The 13,433-nt window shown below is 40.3% G+C and overlaps 1 long non-coding RNA gene across 1 annotated transcript in view; it reads left to right on the plus strand.

The window, feature by feature from the left end:
• The window catches only part of LOC126079676 (uncharacterized), a 51,950-nt gene extending 45,000 nt beyond the window's left edge, over window positions 1-6,950 (plus strand). Inside the window, exons 3-4 of the long non-coding RNA XR_007518233.1 lie at window positions 5,659-5,870; window positions 6,217-6,950. This is a non-coding gene — a long non-coding RNA (uncharacterized LOC126079676). The remainder of the gene's footprint in view (window positions 1-5,658; window positions 5,871-6,216) is intronic.
• The last annotated feature ends 6,483 nt before the right edge of the window (window positions 6,951-13,433 follow it).

A 13,433-nucleotide genomic window follows, 5' to 3' on the forward strand; every position in this document is an offset into this window, starting at 1 on the left:
TTCTGGGCGAGGTTCCCTTGTCTGTCATTACATGGAAGAACGCCCAGTCCCTCTGCTACGTAACACTGAAGGAAAGAAAGTTTCCAAATAAGAAGGAAAACGAGGCTGGTTGTAATAGAGGAAGTAGGACCGTTTTTCCTCTTTCAGAAAACTGCTGTTAAGCCATCTTCACCTGCCCAGAGAGGCAAACTTTTCCTGAATCTCCTCTTGCTGCTATATCAAAAGAGTTACAAGAGCCCCTATTATAACAATAAATAATAATTGAGACTCACCAGATACCAAATACTATGCCAAAGGAGATACTGTGTAGTATCTCATTAAATCCTCTCGACACCCTTGAAGTAGGTACTATTATTACCCATTTACAGATGAGAATGTTGAGGGCTGAAGGGCTAATTAAGCTGCTAAATGACACACAGGGACTTGAACCCAGGTCTTTCTGACTCTGAAGACTGTGCTTAACCAGAATAATGCACTGCCTAAATACAGTCTTGGGGCAGTGCAGGAGAGGGCCCGTGTGAGCACGTCCGTTCTACCTCTCAAATTTATTATAATTAACAATAGCTACCTGTGTGCCAGAGCCCTGGTGGCACAGTGGTTAAGAGCTTGGCTGTAACCAAAAGGTCAGCAGTTCAAATCCACCAGCCACTCCTTGGAAACCTTATGGGGCAGTTCTACTCTGTCTTATAGGGTCGCTATGAGTGAGATCCACTAGAAGGCAACGGGTTCTTGATTTACTTGTGTCCCAGCTAAGGGTGCTGAATGGTTTACATGCATGGTCTCATTTAATACTCCCCAGCAGGTTTATATGGTTTAAACCACCCTGGAAGCATTTTCTGCCTCCACCATCAGAATCTTTTTGTTTTCTCCTGTTGCCTTCTCATTCTCACCCCCTTCTTCAGCTCAGAGATGCTGAGTTTATTCTGGGTGTATTTTTACCTTGCCTTCAGCCAGGCCTAAAATGCAAACCTACAAACCGTGTAGTCAGGGGAGACAGGTACAACTTTTCAGGCGTCTCCTACTTTAGTTTGAGGAGAACTTACAAGTGTCCCTCTCAGCTCTCCATCTTCAGGACACTTCCCAGTGGTCACAGTGCCAGAACAGTGACCTCATACCACAGCTTGAACGCTGAATACAAGTAATCCAGCTCCAGAGGTGATAGTGTCCTTTTAAAAAAAAAAAAGGAGATAAAAATAGCTAAGAAACAACACTTTTCTTAGTTCCCTGAAAGGCTGGCATCCTTCCAGGATAGACTTATGTACTTTTTGTACTTGGAGAAAAAAAGAGATGGGATTTGGTCCAAGAATGGTCCTACAAACGAGAGAAATATGGAGCAAGCAGCTGGAGCAGAGCAGCCAAGGTGGTACCACCAGCTGCAGGCCCATTAATTAACATTGCCTGGTATGTAGCGGCGCCAGTGACCTTGATTTTTGTTGAATTCACGGAGATAATTTTTACAGAGACTCTACTTTTCTCACTGCGGTATATTTATCCAAGGAGTACCTTACATATTTCCCTCCATCTCTCCAAGCAGTAAATTTATTCTAATTGCAAAGAGATACAGTAAAAGCCTGATTGAACACTTGGCAGTTTACGGAGATTTATTTCTAGGGCTTAAGGGGGTTTTTAGAGTGTGTGACTGGAGCGGGGTTGAGGGGAGTGGGGGAAAGAAGCCCGAGAGAAGATGTAGATTTAATGGATCTACAAAATGACCCTGTTGTATGTAGATAAATGCTTGTCCCAAAGAAGCTTAAACAGCCTGACCCAAACCAAGGTTTGTGACAGCCAGTTCCCTACAAGGTGTCTGTATCGTTTCATATTTCTCTTTGGGTTTTCAGGTTTCCCTGTGAAATTTGTTATTCCCCAGACAGAGGTGCGAGAGGGGAGAAATCTGTTTTCCAGAGGGAAGAAAGCATGTTTAACTACAAACTTCTCAGAACTAAAAGCAATGCAAAGAGACAAAAATAAACCTCCCGCGTCTGTCCTTAAAATCACTGTACATTTTCCCTAACTCCTTGAAGCAGAATTCTGAATTTTAAGCCCAGGGTCCTGGAGGGTGAATCATGAGAGCCTGCCCTTTATACCAGGATTTCTGAACAAGTGTGGGCAGCCTTCTGAAGCCCGGTTATCCTGGGCGTTCCCAGCTGATAATGAAACAGACGGACACTCTATCCCCTAACGGGGCCTTCTGCTCAGAAAAAGCACACACTACTGAACTTTCCCCCGAAATCCTTCTAGGCTTTTGAGCCCACGAGTGACATTCATCTTTTTTGCAGCTGCCTTGCAAGCTCTGCTGAGGATGAATTTTAGGACTTTCAACTGTTAAATGTGTTATATTGTAAATCTAATCACTGTACTAAAATAGAGCCATTTGTTCTGGAGGAAGAGGCAAAACCAAAATGGGTTCAAAGGAGACGCTATTCTGGAAAGGAAGGCTGAAAAAGCTAATGTATGGGACCCTTTGGCCAGGGGGGAGTTGGGGGTTGGATCAGTGGTTCACGGGGGCGGTGGGGGGACCCTTTGGCCAGCGGGGAGTTGGGTTACCTGTACTGTTGCTTCTTTCAGGAACGGGCATGCAGAGGTGTTGGAGAAAAAATTTTACACTTCTTGATTGTGAAATCTAACACTCACACAGAAAAGTGCAGTTTAATGAGTTGTTATAAAGTTAACACTTAAGTCAAGAAATATAATATCCACTGCCCTCCCAAAGCCATACTCCAGCTCCTAGAGATTACTGCTATTGTGAATTTTATGGGAATCACTTCTCTGTTTTAAAAAAAAAAAATTATTTAGCACCTAAGTGTGTACCCATAAAGAATATAGTTGAATTTTACCAGTTTTTGAACTTTACATAAATGGATTTAATGCACTGCTCTTTTGTGATCTGGCTTCTTTTGCTCAACCTTGTGTTTGTGAGAGTCATCCGCATTGTATGTAACCACCGTTCACTTTCATGGTGGCGCAGCGTTCCTTTGCATGACTATACCACGGTTTATGTATCATGCTACTGTTGATGAACATTTGGGTTGTTTCTGGTTTGGGGCTCTTGCTAGGAGCCTTCTCCTTTTGCATAAATGGCCTGGGCATTTTTTCACCCTGCTTGGTTGAGGTCAAACAATGCCATTTAAACACAGTTTGGATCAAGGCTAGTCCTAGGTTTAATGGTAAAATAGGCAGTTTTTTTTTTTCACTTGTTCATTTGTTCAATAAGCATGTACCAAACTTGTTTTACAGGAATAGTAAATGTAACACAGGCTGCCTCTCCTTTTTTCTGCACTCAGAGCAGGCATTGCTGGTTCATAAGGGTGTTCTTCCCTGCTGAGTCTAGATGTGTCTTTAGAATCCTTTGCAACATAGTCTTTGAGGCAACCTCCTATCTGCCAAGGATCCAAGATGGTGGCATATTATTTGCAGAGGATTGTCTTGGGGCAAGGGAACAGAACCCCTTTCAAGCTAATTTAAGTAAAAGGGATTTATTGTTGATAGAGAAGAATAACCTAGAATCAAACATTAAGAAATACATTTAATATTTAATCTTACCCTGGTCAATACCAATTCATTATAGTACTATTTGTATCTAAAATGTTTTCTAAGATAAAAACCTGTAGGTGCGTACAGTCTCTCCCCAGCTTGAGTGCCATCATATACTGTTAGCCAATGAGAGCTAGAACAAGAGACTGTGCTGAGAGTTCTCAACCAATGGGCATTAATACGCAATATTGCAGCTGCTTCTAGCCAATGAGCTGAGCTACTCACTACACCAGCTGAGGTAAATGTGTCCTGTGATGTGTGTTGTTTATTCTGCTCTGGTCTCCCTTTCTGCCATCCCTTTTGTGTTCTGGCAAATAGTTTTGACCAAAAAGGCTGACAAAAGGATGTAGGTGATAATGTCAGGTCTACTGTGAGAAATAAAGGGGGAATGCTAGATGTTAGAATGCAGGTTTTCTAAAGGCGGAACGCCTACAAGACATTGGATGAAGAAGTAGAGGCTCTAGCTCAGCAGGCAATTAAGGATAGGTGGGAGCCCTTTGACATTATGTAGAGAGGGCATCATACAGGTCAGTGCAGCCCTGAAGGGACCGCCCAACAATTGTACGAATAGGAGCTGGAAGAAAATGAGAAGGGAAAGGAAGAGTCATTGCCCATGTGCAAAGGCTGGGTCATGTCTCCATGTGCTTCACCCTCTCATAAGGATAATCCTGAGATTTTTCACATGTTCATCCTACAATTAAAACAACAACAAACAAACAAAACTATTTTGCTGCATTCTGTCCCTCAGCAATCTTACCTTCTGCAATTCATTTAAACCATTGCTTCTGTGATGGACTGATTTCTGACTTTTCCTCTGAGTTCTGTTTCATATATTCAACTTTCTGCTGAATATTTCCACCAGGATATACTGGTAGAATCTCAAATACAGTGTGTAAACAGCCAAAGGTATCATCGTATTCTCCAAACCAAAACTTTTTCCTGATGTTTGTTTCTATTAATTGTCATTCTCCCTGTTCTTCATGTTTACAACATGCAAATGATCTTTGGGTCCTTCTTTTCCCTTGCTACCCAAGTCTGAGTAGTTGGGACATTCTACAGACTATACCTCCATAAGGCCTCTCAATCCATCCCTTTCTTTCCATCCCTTTCCTAGTCCTCTGGTTCTGACGCTCCTGAGCTCCTGCCTGGACTATTATAGTAGGCTCTAAGTTGATCTCTTTACATTGGTGTCTGATCTCTCCTGCTGCAGACTATATCAGTCTTCCTATGCACATATTCATTCATGTTCTAGATAGTAAGCTATTTGAAGGCCTGAATTTTGCTTTATGCATTTTTATATCCCCGTTGCCTGGCCCAATACATGGTACATAATAGATACTCAATAGAAGTTCATTTGAATATACATTATATTTAGGAACAAAATTTTTCAAAAGCTTCCCACTTCGTTCTACATGAAGTTAAGATTTCCTCAGCCTGGCATTCAGAGCCCTCTGTGGTAGGGTTGTTATTTAACATTCTGTTCTCATTTCCCACTAGTATCCTATACTGTAGCAAAAACAAATAAAAAAAGGTCAAAACAAAACAAAAAAAACTACCTGCTTTTCTGCAAATGTTCTGTATACTTTCAAACCTCAATATGCTTGCTGATATTTTCCCTTCCCTTTGGAATGCATATCTATCAAAATCCTAGTCATTCTTCTTCATTTATTCTATATTTAAAATTTTAAAATGATAAGCAATAAAAAAAAGCATACAACATTTTCAATTAATATTTTTGAAATATTTCAAGACAAAATTTGTTTGAATCCTCCCCCATATGGACTATTTTACAGCCCTTTAAAATTATACTGACTGTGGATGTTTACTATACTATTCTGCTAATTTTTGTAATTTTTCATAATTATATAATTTTGTAATTTTCATAATATTTTTAAAAAATACAGTTGCTTACATGGATTGAATTGTTTCCCCCAAAAATACCTGTCAACTTGACTAGGCCATGATTCCCAATATTGTATGATTGTCTACCATTTTGTCATCTGATTTGATTTCACTATGTGTTGTAAATCCTACCACTATGATGTAATGAGATGGATTAGTGACAGTTATATCGATGAGGGCTACAAGATTAGATAGTGTCTTAAGCCAATCTCTTTTGAGATATAGAAGAGAGAAGTGAGCAGAGATATGGGGACCTCATACCACCAGAAAAGCAGTGCTGGGAACAAAGCGTGTCCCTTGGACCTGAGGCTCCTGCGCTGAGATGCTCCCAGACCAAGGGAAGACTGGTCACAAGGACTTTCCTCCAGAGCTGACAGAGAAAGAAAGCCTTCCGCTGGAGCTGGTGCCCTGAATTCAGACTTCAAGCCTACTGAACTGTGAGAGAATAAACTTCTCCTTGTTAAAGCCATTCACTTGTGGTATTTCTATTATAAAAGCACTAGATAACTAAGACAGTTATCAAGTTTATATAATAACATATAGATGTTTATAATATAATGTTTGGTGAAGAAAGCATGTGGTAATTGTTAGTGACGCTTACTGATATTTCCAGTTCTTCTTCTTCCTAAGCATACTTCCCCTCCCCCTTGGAGTTAGGTGTGGTCCTATGACTTCCTTTAATCAATTAAAAGTTAGCAGAAGCAATGTGTGTTATTTCTGATTAGACACCTTTAAGATCCAGGGCGTGATTCACCATATTTTCTCCTCCGTATTTTATTACAGGGGCTGGTGATATGTCAGGTGGCTGAAGCTCCAATCAGCCTGGTCTCTAAATGAGGATGACCTGGAGCAGAGGTCCTGCTGACCTGAGATGGACATGTAGGATAAACAGGAAACAAGCCTTGGTTGTCCTAATGCCCTGAGGTTTGTAGCTGCAGCATAAGATAGCCCATCTTGACTTAATACAGATCAGGAGGTAGCTTCTGGAAGTATTGATAACTAGATACTCTGAAGGCCTTCCCAATACAAAATAACTAGATCCATTTTTAAAAAATGCATTCCTGGGCTTGTAAGTAGTAAGGGAACTGTCTAAAAATAGCCCTTCCTCCAAAAGGGGAGCCGAAATGGGAGCTGGGAGCTAAGAGTGCTAAAGAAATTAGAAAATTGCGTTGTCCTGAGGGTCAGTGCCATTAACAGCACTGCACGAAGCCCTGAAGAATCAGAAACATGGAGAATCCAAGAATCTGAGACTTCTGTATTAGGCCGGGACACTCCAAAAGGATTAAAGGATCCCACATTGGTATTTTCCCCTGGCTCCAACAGAAGCAAATGCAAATCCTTTAGTACAAAAGCCATTAAGATCCACCAAGTTTGAGTTCAAATAAAAAATTACCAGAGAAGGAGGTAAGCCATCAAGAGTAAGAGAGTCAGTGGAGAAACGCACACCCAGTTTGGACTCCAAGGACTTTATTTGAATTCTCAGATATTGAATATATTTAGGTATTTAGAAAAGCTTATAGAACAACTATTATGTGTTAGGCAGAACTGTAAAGATTTTTCAAATTTTAATTTATTTAATTATCATGACAATCCTATTCTCATAACAGCTGTATAGCAAATACCATTATTATCCCTATTTTATAAATGAAAAGGCTGAGGCACAGAGAGATTAAGTGATTTGCCCAAGGTCAACATCTCATAATGATAGAGCCACAATTTGGATTCAGGCAGTTTGGTTCTAGAGTCTACATTCTTCACCACTATATTTTTTTGGCTTTCTCATAGAATGGCTATGTACAAAAAATTTAAAGAAATAAGGAATGAAATCCCAAAGAGAAACAAGCAACAAAGATCCCTCAGGGATGTCCAGGTAGATTTGAAAAAGAATAAAAGAGACTTTTAAAAATGAAAAATAAAATTGCTGAAAGTAAACATTTAATGAACACTTTTAAATATCTGAGAAATAATCAGTGAGCTGAAGAAATATCTGAAGAAGATATCTAGAACGTGGGACAGAAAGAAAAGGAAGTGGAAAATATGGCAAAGAAGGTGAAAAATATGGAAGACAGAATAAGAAGGTCGAATATAACATTTAATTGGAGTTTTGGAAGAAGAGGGTAGAGAGAATGAAGGAGATGTAGTATTTGAAGAGATAGCAGCTGAGAATTTTTCTGAACTGATGAAAGACAGAAGTTCACAGATTTAGAAAATACAGACTATACCCTTAGCAGATTAAATAAAATGAAACACAGGGAAACTGGAGAACATGAAAGACAACAAGAAGACCTTAAAAACAGCCTGAGAGAAAAGAAAGACCACTTACAAAGGACTAATAATTAGACTTTAAGGAGATTTGTCAATAGCCAACAGTAGAAGCAAGGAGACAGTGGAATAATATGCACAGTTAAACCTGTTTCAGATAAACAAAAACTAGCAGAGTCTTCACTAAAAGAACTCACACCCAGCCTTCAAGACTCATCTCAAATGCCATTTCTTCTGTGGAACACTAACCTGACTCTTCTCTTTGGAACCTTAGTAGCATTTTATGTGTGCCTTTCTCATACACTTATCAAATCTAGGCATAAACCAAAGTTATGTATGCCTTTTTTTAACATTTCTCCTGGCATTGCCCCTATTCTTTCTCATTAAAGGACCAAGAACACTTTAATGTCTCACTCACCTTAACTTTTTGTACAGTTTCTATTATGGTACTTGCATTTAGTAGGTGTTTGATAAGTATTTGTTGAAACCAACTGGTCAGGGTACTCCAGTGTGTTTTATAGATATCAATCCCAAAAGACGCTCCCTTTAAATAGGGTTTTTTCAGTCATAACTTCTTCAGAAATGCTGCATACAGTCTCTTGGAGATCCACTGTTTAGTTTGTCAGCATTTCCCAAAATTATCTGACTACAGAACAATACCCTCTACCCATTACTCCATGAATGTACCAAGAGACTGGTGTTTATAATAACATGCTTTGAAAAAATGTTACTGAAAGCAATGACTTATTAGAAAATGCTCAAGCCTGGGAGTCAACATCTTTGGTCCTGGTTCTATTAACAGCAAATCACATAATCAGCTTCAACTAGTTTATCTTTTGGTTCCTCATTTGTGACATCACGAATAGGTACCCCCTTCCAACTCTAAAATTCTACAAATTGAAGGACCTTTCATCTTATATTTAATCAGTGAGTCATTCCACAAATATTAGATTCCTACTCTGTGGCAATGTGAAAAATGGGGGGCAAATAATGGTGAGCAAGATTGGTATAAATGTTGCTTTCATGGACCTACCAGCTGAGAATTTTTTTCTAGAGCTTATGCTTAGAGCATTGCTCTTTGATTTCTGGAATCGAATTCCTTCCAATTTAATATTAGGAATTTATTATGTGTATCAGGTTGTGAATGAACCTTTAGAATCTAAACTTATGGTTTATGATACCATTTCACCTATAAGTTCCAGTCTAAGAATAAAAAAATTTAACATGATCACCTTGGTGCATCTAGTTTTTTTATTTTCATCTTAACTTTCTTTGTAAAGGTTCAATCTCTATAGTTTAAAAAACAAATTCTAATGGTATGGCATCAAACTGAACACTCTTGTATGCAGGTACTGTTCTAAGCAGTTTACATATATTACATAAACCCAGACCCAGTGCCGTGGAGTCAAATTTACATATATTACTTCATTTAAGCCTTACAATATCCCCAAGGTCCAGACACTGGTACTCTTCCTATTTTATAGAGGTTAATTAACTTGCCCAGTCACACACCTGGTGAAGGGCGAAGCTGGACTTTGGCCCCAGGCATTCTGCTTCCTGAGGATGTGCCCTTAACCCCAATACAAAACTCTCTTCTTAATAGTCAGGTACTGTCCAGTAGATTTTTCTGCAGGAAATTTAAGGGTTAACATCTCTGAAGAGTTGGGAAATCACATGGGATTTTTAAATGTCTAACTCCAGCCCGCAGGTAGTGCAGTGAGAAGGTAATGAAAAATTAAAAGCTTTTTTTTTTCTTTTGGCTGAGCACTAATCTTTGTGGTTATGGATCTATCCATGTGCCAGAGAAAATTGCACTTTAGATAATAAGTTAACATAAAATTGGTGGTACTGTTTTAAGCCTGACAGCTCCACATGTCTGATATTTTCTCTGAAAGTATTTCAAAGATAAGACTTTATTCTCAAATCTGAAATAGGTTCTTTAAAGTTTTCCAACACCATACAACATTTATATAATTGTATCAATTATGTGAAGAAAAAGTATAGTGTTAGGAGCAAAGGAGCATTTTAATCATGAAACACAGTCTTGTCAGAAAAGAAACGTATAGTCAAAGAAATGCAAACCACACAATGTCAGTGAGAATTCTGGCCCTTAGTTTAGAAGCCATTTTGCATGGAAATGAATAGAATATAAACACAGTACTTTATCTAGGCTACGACAAGAAACTTCAAGATTCTAATGTGCATTAAGATAACATTCCAACCTATCCTTTCAAGTTTCCAGCCAAGAATTTGTTTTTATAATTTCTTTGCAGTTGGCAAACAGCAAACCTCTACTTGAGATATCAGTTTTCATGCTTATGGTCCCAATCCCATTGTGTGTAACTATTAACTTGCTGTGTGAACTTGATAAAATCACTCTCCTCCACCCCAGCCAGAAGGAGAGGGTTGGCTCTCTCAGTCCCCTTCCAGCTTTAAATTTCTATGGTTCTAGCCTATGGGTCATGACATAAACACCCTAAAAAGCACTTGCTAGAGGAACTGGATTTTGAAGACTTGAGTTACTTAAACGTGTTTTTTTCCCCGCCAATGATCAATCCTAGCAAAACCCGTTGCCATCAGTCTGGGGTCTTAAATGCTTGTAAGCGGCCATCTAAGATGCATCAATTGGTCTCAACCCACCTGGAGCAAAGGAGAATGAAGAACACCAAAGACACAAGGTAACTATGAGCCCAAGAGACAGAAAGGGCCACATAAACCAGAGACTACATCAGCCTGAGACCAAAAGAACTAGATGGTGCCTGGCTACAACCGATGACTTCCCTGATGGGGAACACAACAGAGAACCCCTGAGGGAGCAGGAGAGAGGTGGGATGCAGACCGCAAATTCTCGTAAGAAGACCAGACTTAATGGTCTGACTGAGACTACAAGGACCCTGGAGTTCATGGTCCCCAGACCTTCTGTTAGCCCAGAACAGGAAGCATCCCCAAAGCCAACTCTTCAGACAGGGATTGGAATGGACTATGGGATAGAAAATGATACTGGTGAAGAGTGAGCTTCTTGGATCAAGTAGACACGTGAGCCTATGTGGGCAGATCCTGTCTGGAGAGAAGATGGGAGGGCAGAGGGGATCAGAAGCTGGCCGAATGGACACAAAAATAGAGAGTGGAGGGAAGAAGTATGCTGTCTCATTAGAGGGTGAAGAACTAGGAGTATATAGCAATGTGTATATAAGTTTTTGTATGAAAGACTGACTTGGTTTGTAAACTTTGACTGAAAGCACAATAAAAAAAAAAAAAAGTTGCCATCAAGTGGATTCCAACTCGTAGCAACCCTATTGGACAGAGTAGAACTGCCCCATAGGGTTTCCAAGGCTAGGGTTGCAATGAGTTGGAATCGACTTGATGGCAACAGGCTTTTTTTGGTTAATCTTTACGGAAGCAGATTGTCACATCTTTCTACTGCAGAACGGCTTGTAGGTACAAACTGCCAACCTTTTGGTTAGCAGCTGAGTGCTTAACCACTGCACCCCAGGGCTCCTTAATCAGTCCTAAAGTCAGCTCTAAAGAGCATATAAACCATGGCAATCAGGACCAGTTGTGGTCTCCTTGGTTTTAGAATCATCGGTGAGCAGCTGCTGTTCATGTTTCAAGTCACCAGGTACCTTCTGCTCACAGAAACAGCAGTCCATCCATGGGTTTCCTGGACTCCCCAAAACAACTGGTGTCTGGGGGATTCTGGGCAGAAGGTGCAGTGATCACATACTCCATGGTCCATAAGATGACCTTGAACCCTCCTCTTAAGCTGCAGGGAGGTTGGGCCCTGTGATACTGCCCAGATCCCCCTTCTGAGACTGACGTGCTTATTCTCACAGCTGCTGGGACTGTTGGCTGCTGGCAGTTCTCAGCTGAGTCCCTCTCTAGAGTGCATTTGGTTGAAGAGAGCTGCCTTGCCCAAAGTTACACACCCTTTCTGGGGTGGCTTACATGTAAGGACTGGAGAATCGGGTGGAGGAGCTGGCTAAAAGCCTGTCCCTAGGGGCACCCCAACACCAGATCTTCCATAGTGTGGGCTGGAGCCTTTGTTGAGGCAGTATCTACTGCATTATATGTCAGCATCTCCCACGACCCACAGGAGTTCAGCCCTGAACACTCCCCAGTAAACTTTCTGTACCGTAATCTCTGCCTCAGAGTCTGCTTCCTGAGGATCCAGACCTGCCACAGATACTTGAGTTTGAATGGGGCCTCTGCTTACTTCTAGCTGTGAGATATGGGCTACGTTTCCTCTTTGGTAAAATAGGAATAATACCTACCCCATAGAATTGTTTATTACAAGGCAATGAAGTAATGAATCCAAAGCACTTAACTAGTGTTTGACACATAGTAAGGGATTAATAACAATAAATGAACATTTACTGAGTGCTAATTATGTGCCTGGTACTATTTTATGTACTTTATTTCACAAGAACACTATGAGAAAGATATTATTATCTCTATTTTATAGGTGAGAAAACTGAGGCACAGAGAAGTTGACTAACTTCTCCAAGGTCACATAGCTAATAAAAGGTAGTCAAGAATTCAAACCCAAGCAGCTGAACTGCAGAACCAACACTCTTAGCCCAAACCGTACCAGCTCCCATTGATAAATGGATAATGAAAAATATTTGGATCGTTAAGAACAAAAGCCCAGTCATGTCGCCTGCTTTCAGAAGTGCCTTTAAAGTCAGGCAATTATAAAAGAAAAAAATTACAAAGAATTTCTATACTTCTGTATTTTCATATGGTTATAAATTATGGGTTTTTGTTTCACATCAACCCTTTTTCATCAAGAGGGCGGATGAAACAGTTGGAGGACAGGAGGGCAAATCTGATGTGATAGTGACCAATCTCTCCGTGTTGTTTCTTTCTGTTCTAATGAAACATGTACAAAGTATGCAGCCAAAGAAGAAATAAAACAATGACTTATGTCTCACTGTTAGGTACTAATTTTGTATACTAACAGGATTTAGGAGCCCCTGGGTGGCGCAAACAGTTAAGCACTTGACTACTAGCCGAAATTTGGTGTTTTGAACACACCCAGAGGCACCTCGTAAGACAGACTTTGAAAACTCTATGGTGCAGTTCTACTCTGCACATATAGGGTCGCCATCCGTCGGAATCGACTCGATGGCAGCAAACAACAATAACAACAAAACAGGATTTAGCTTATATCTTAGTTCCTACTTCTCCCCTTCTCCCTCCCCTGTGTCATTGGAGGTGCATTACAACGGGGAGAGGGGACTGTGACAAAGGCCACTGCTGTGGCCCATCCTTACACCCCATTTATAGTTTATACTTGTGTTCATTTCAGACTAGTTATCCGTCAGCTTCCGATGGAAGGCATTTGTTTCCCATTACACTTCTAATCGGAAGGGTTTACACTGTAATGTTTCTCTTAGGGAAAAATATGTTAACAATGCTTGTTTGAACCTCCATTATACTTTTAAGGTCAGGGAGGTCTCTCCTACTCTTTAAGGCACCAGTCTGTTAAAGTTTTTATGATTTGCAAATGAAGTGGCTTTTCATCTTCTGGTATTAGACAGCTAAGGTATAAGAGTGTTCCTTCTACACCAAATAAATTAAACACCTAAATAATTTACAGCTCCAGGTACGTTTGCCAGAATAGCATAACTGAGTAAGTCAACAGATTAAATACTCCTTTGGCAGTCAGCGAGGGTATGAGATACAGCACCTGGGCTGCCCCACTGGGTCTCGTCATTAAATCACAGGCAAGAGCTCAG

The sequence above is a fragment of the Elephas maximus genome, chromosome 7, assembly GCF_024166365.1.
Source record: "Elephas maximus indicus isolate mEleMax1 chromosome 7, mEleMax1 primary haplotype, whole genome shotgun sequence".
NCBI lineage: Eukaryota > Metazoa > Chordata > Mammalia > Proboscidea > Elephantidae > Elephas > Elephas maximus.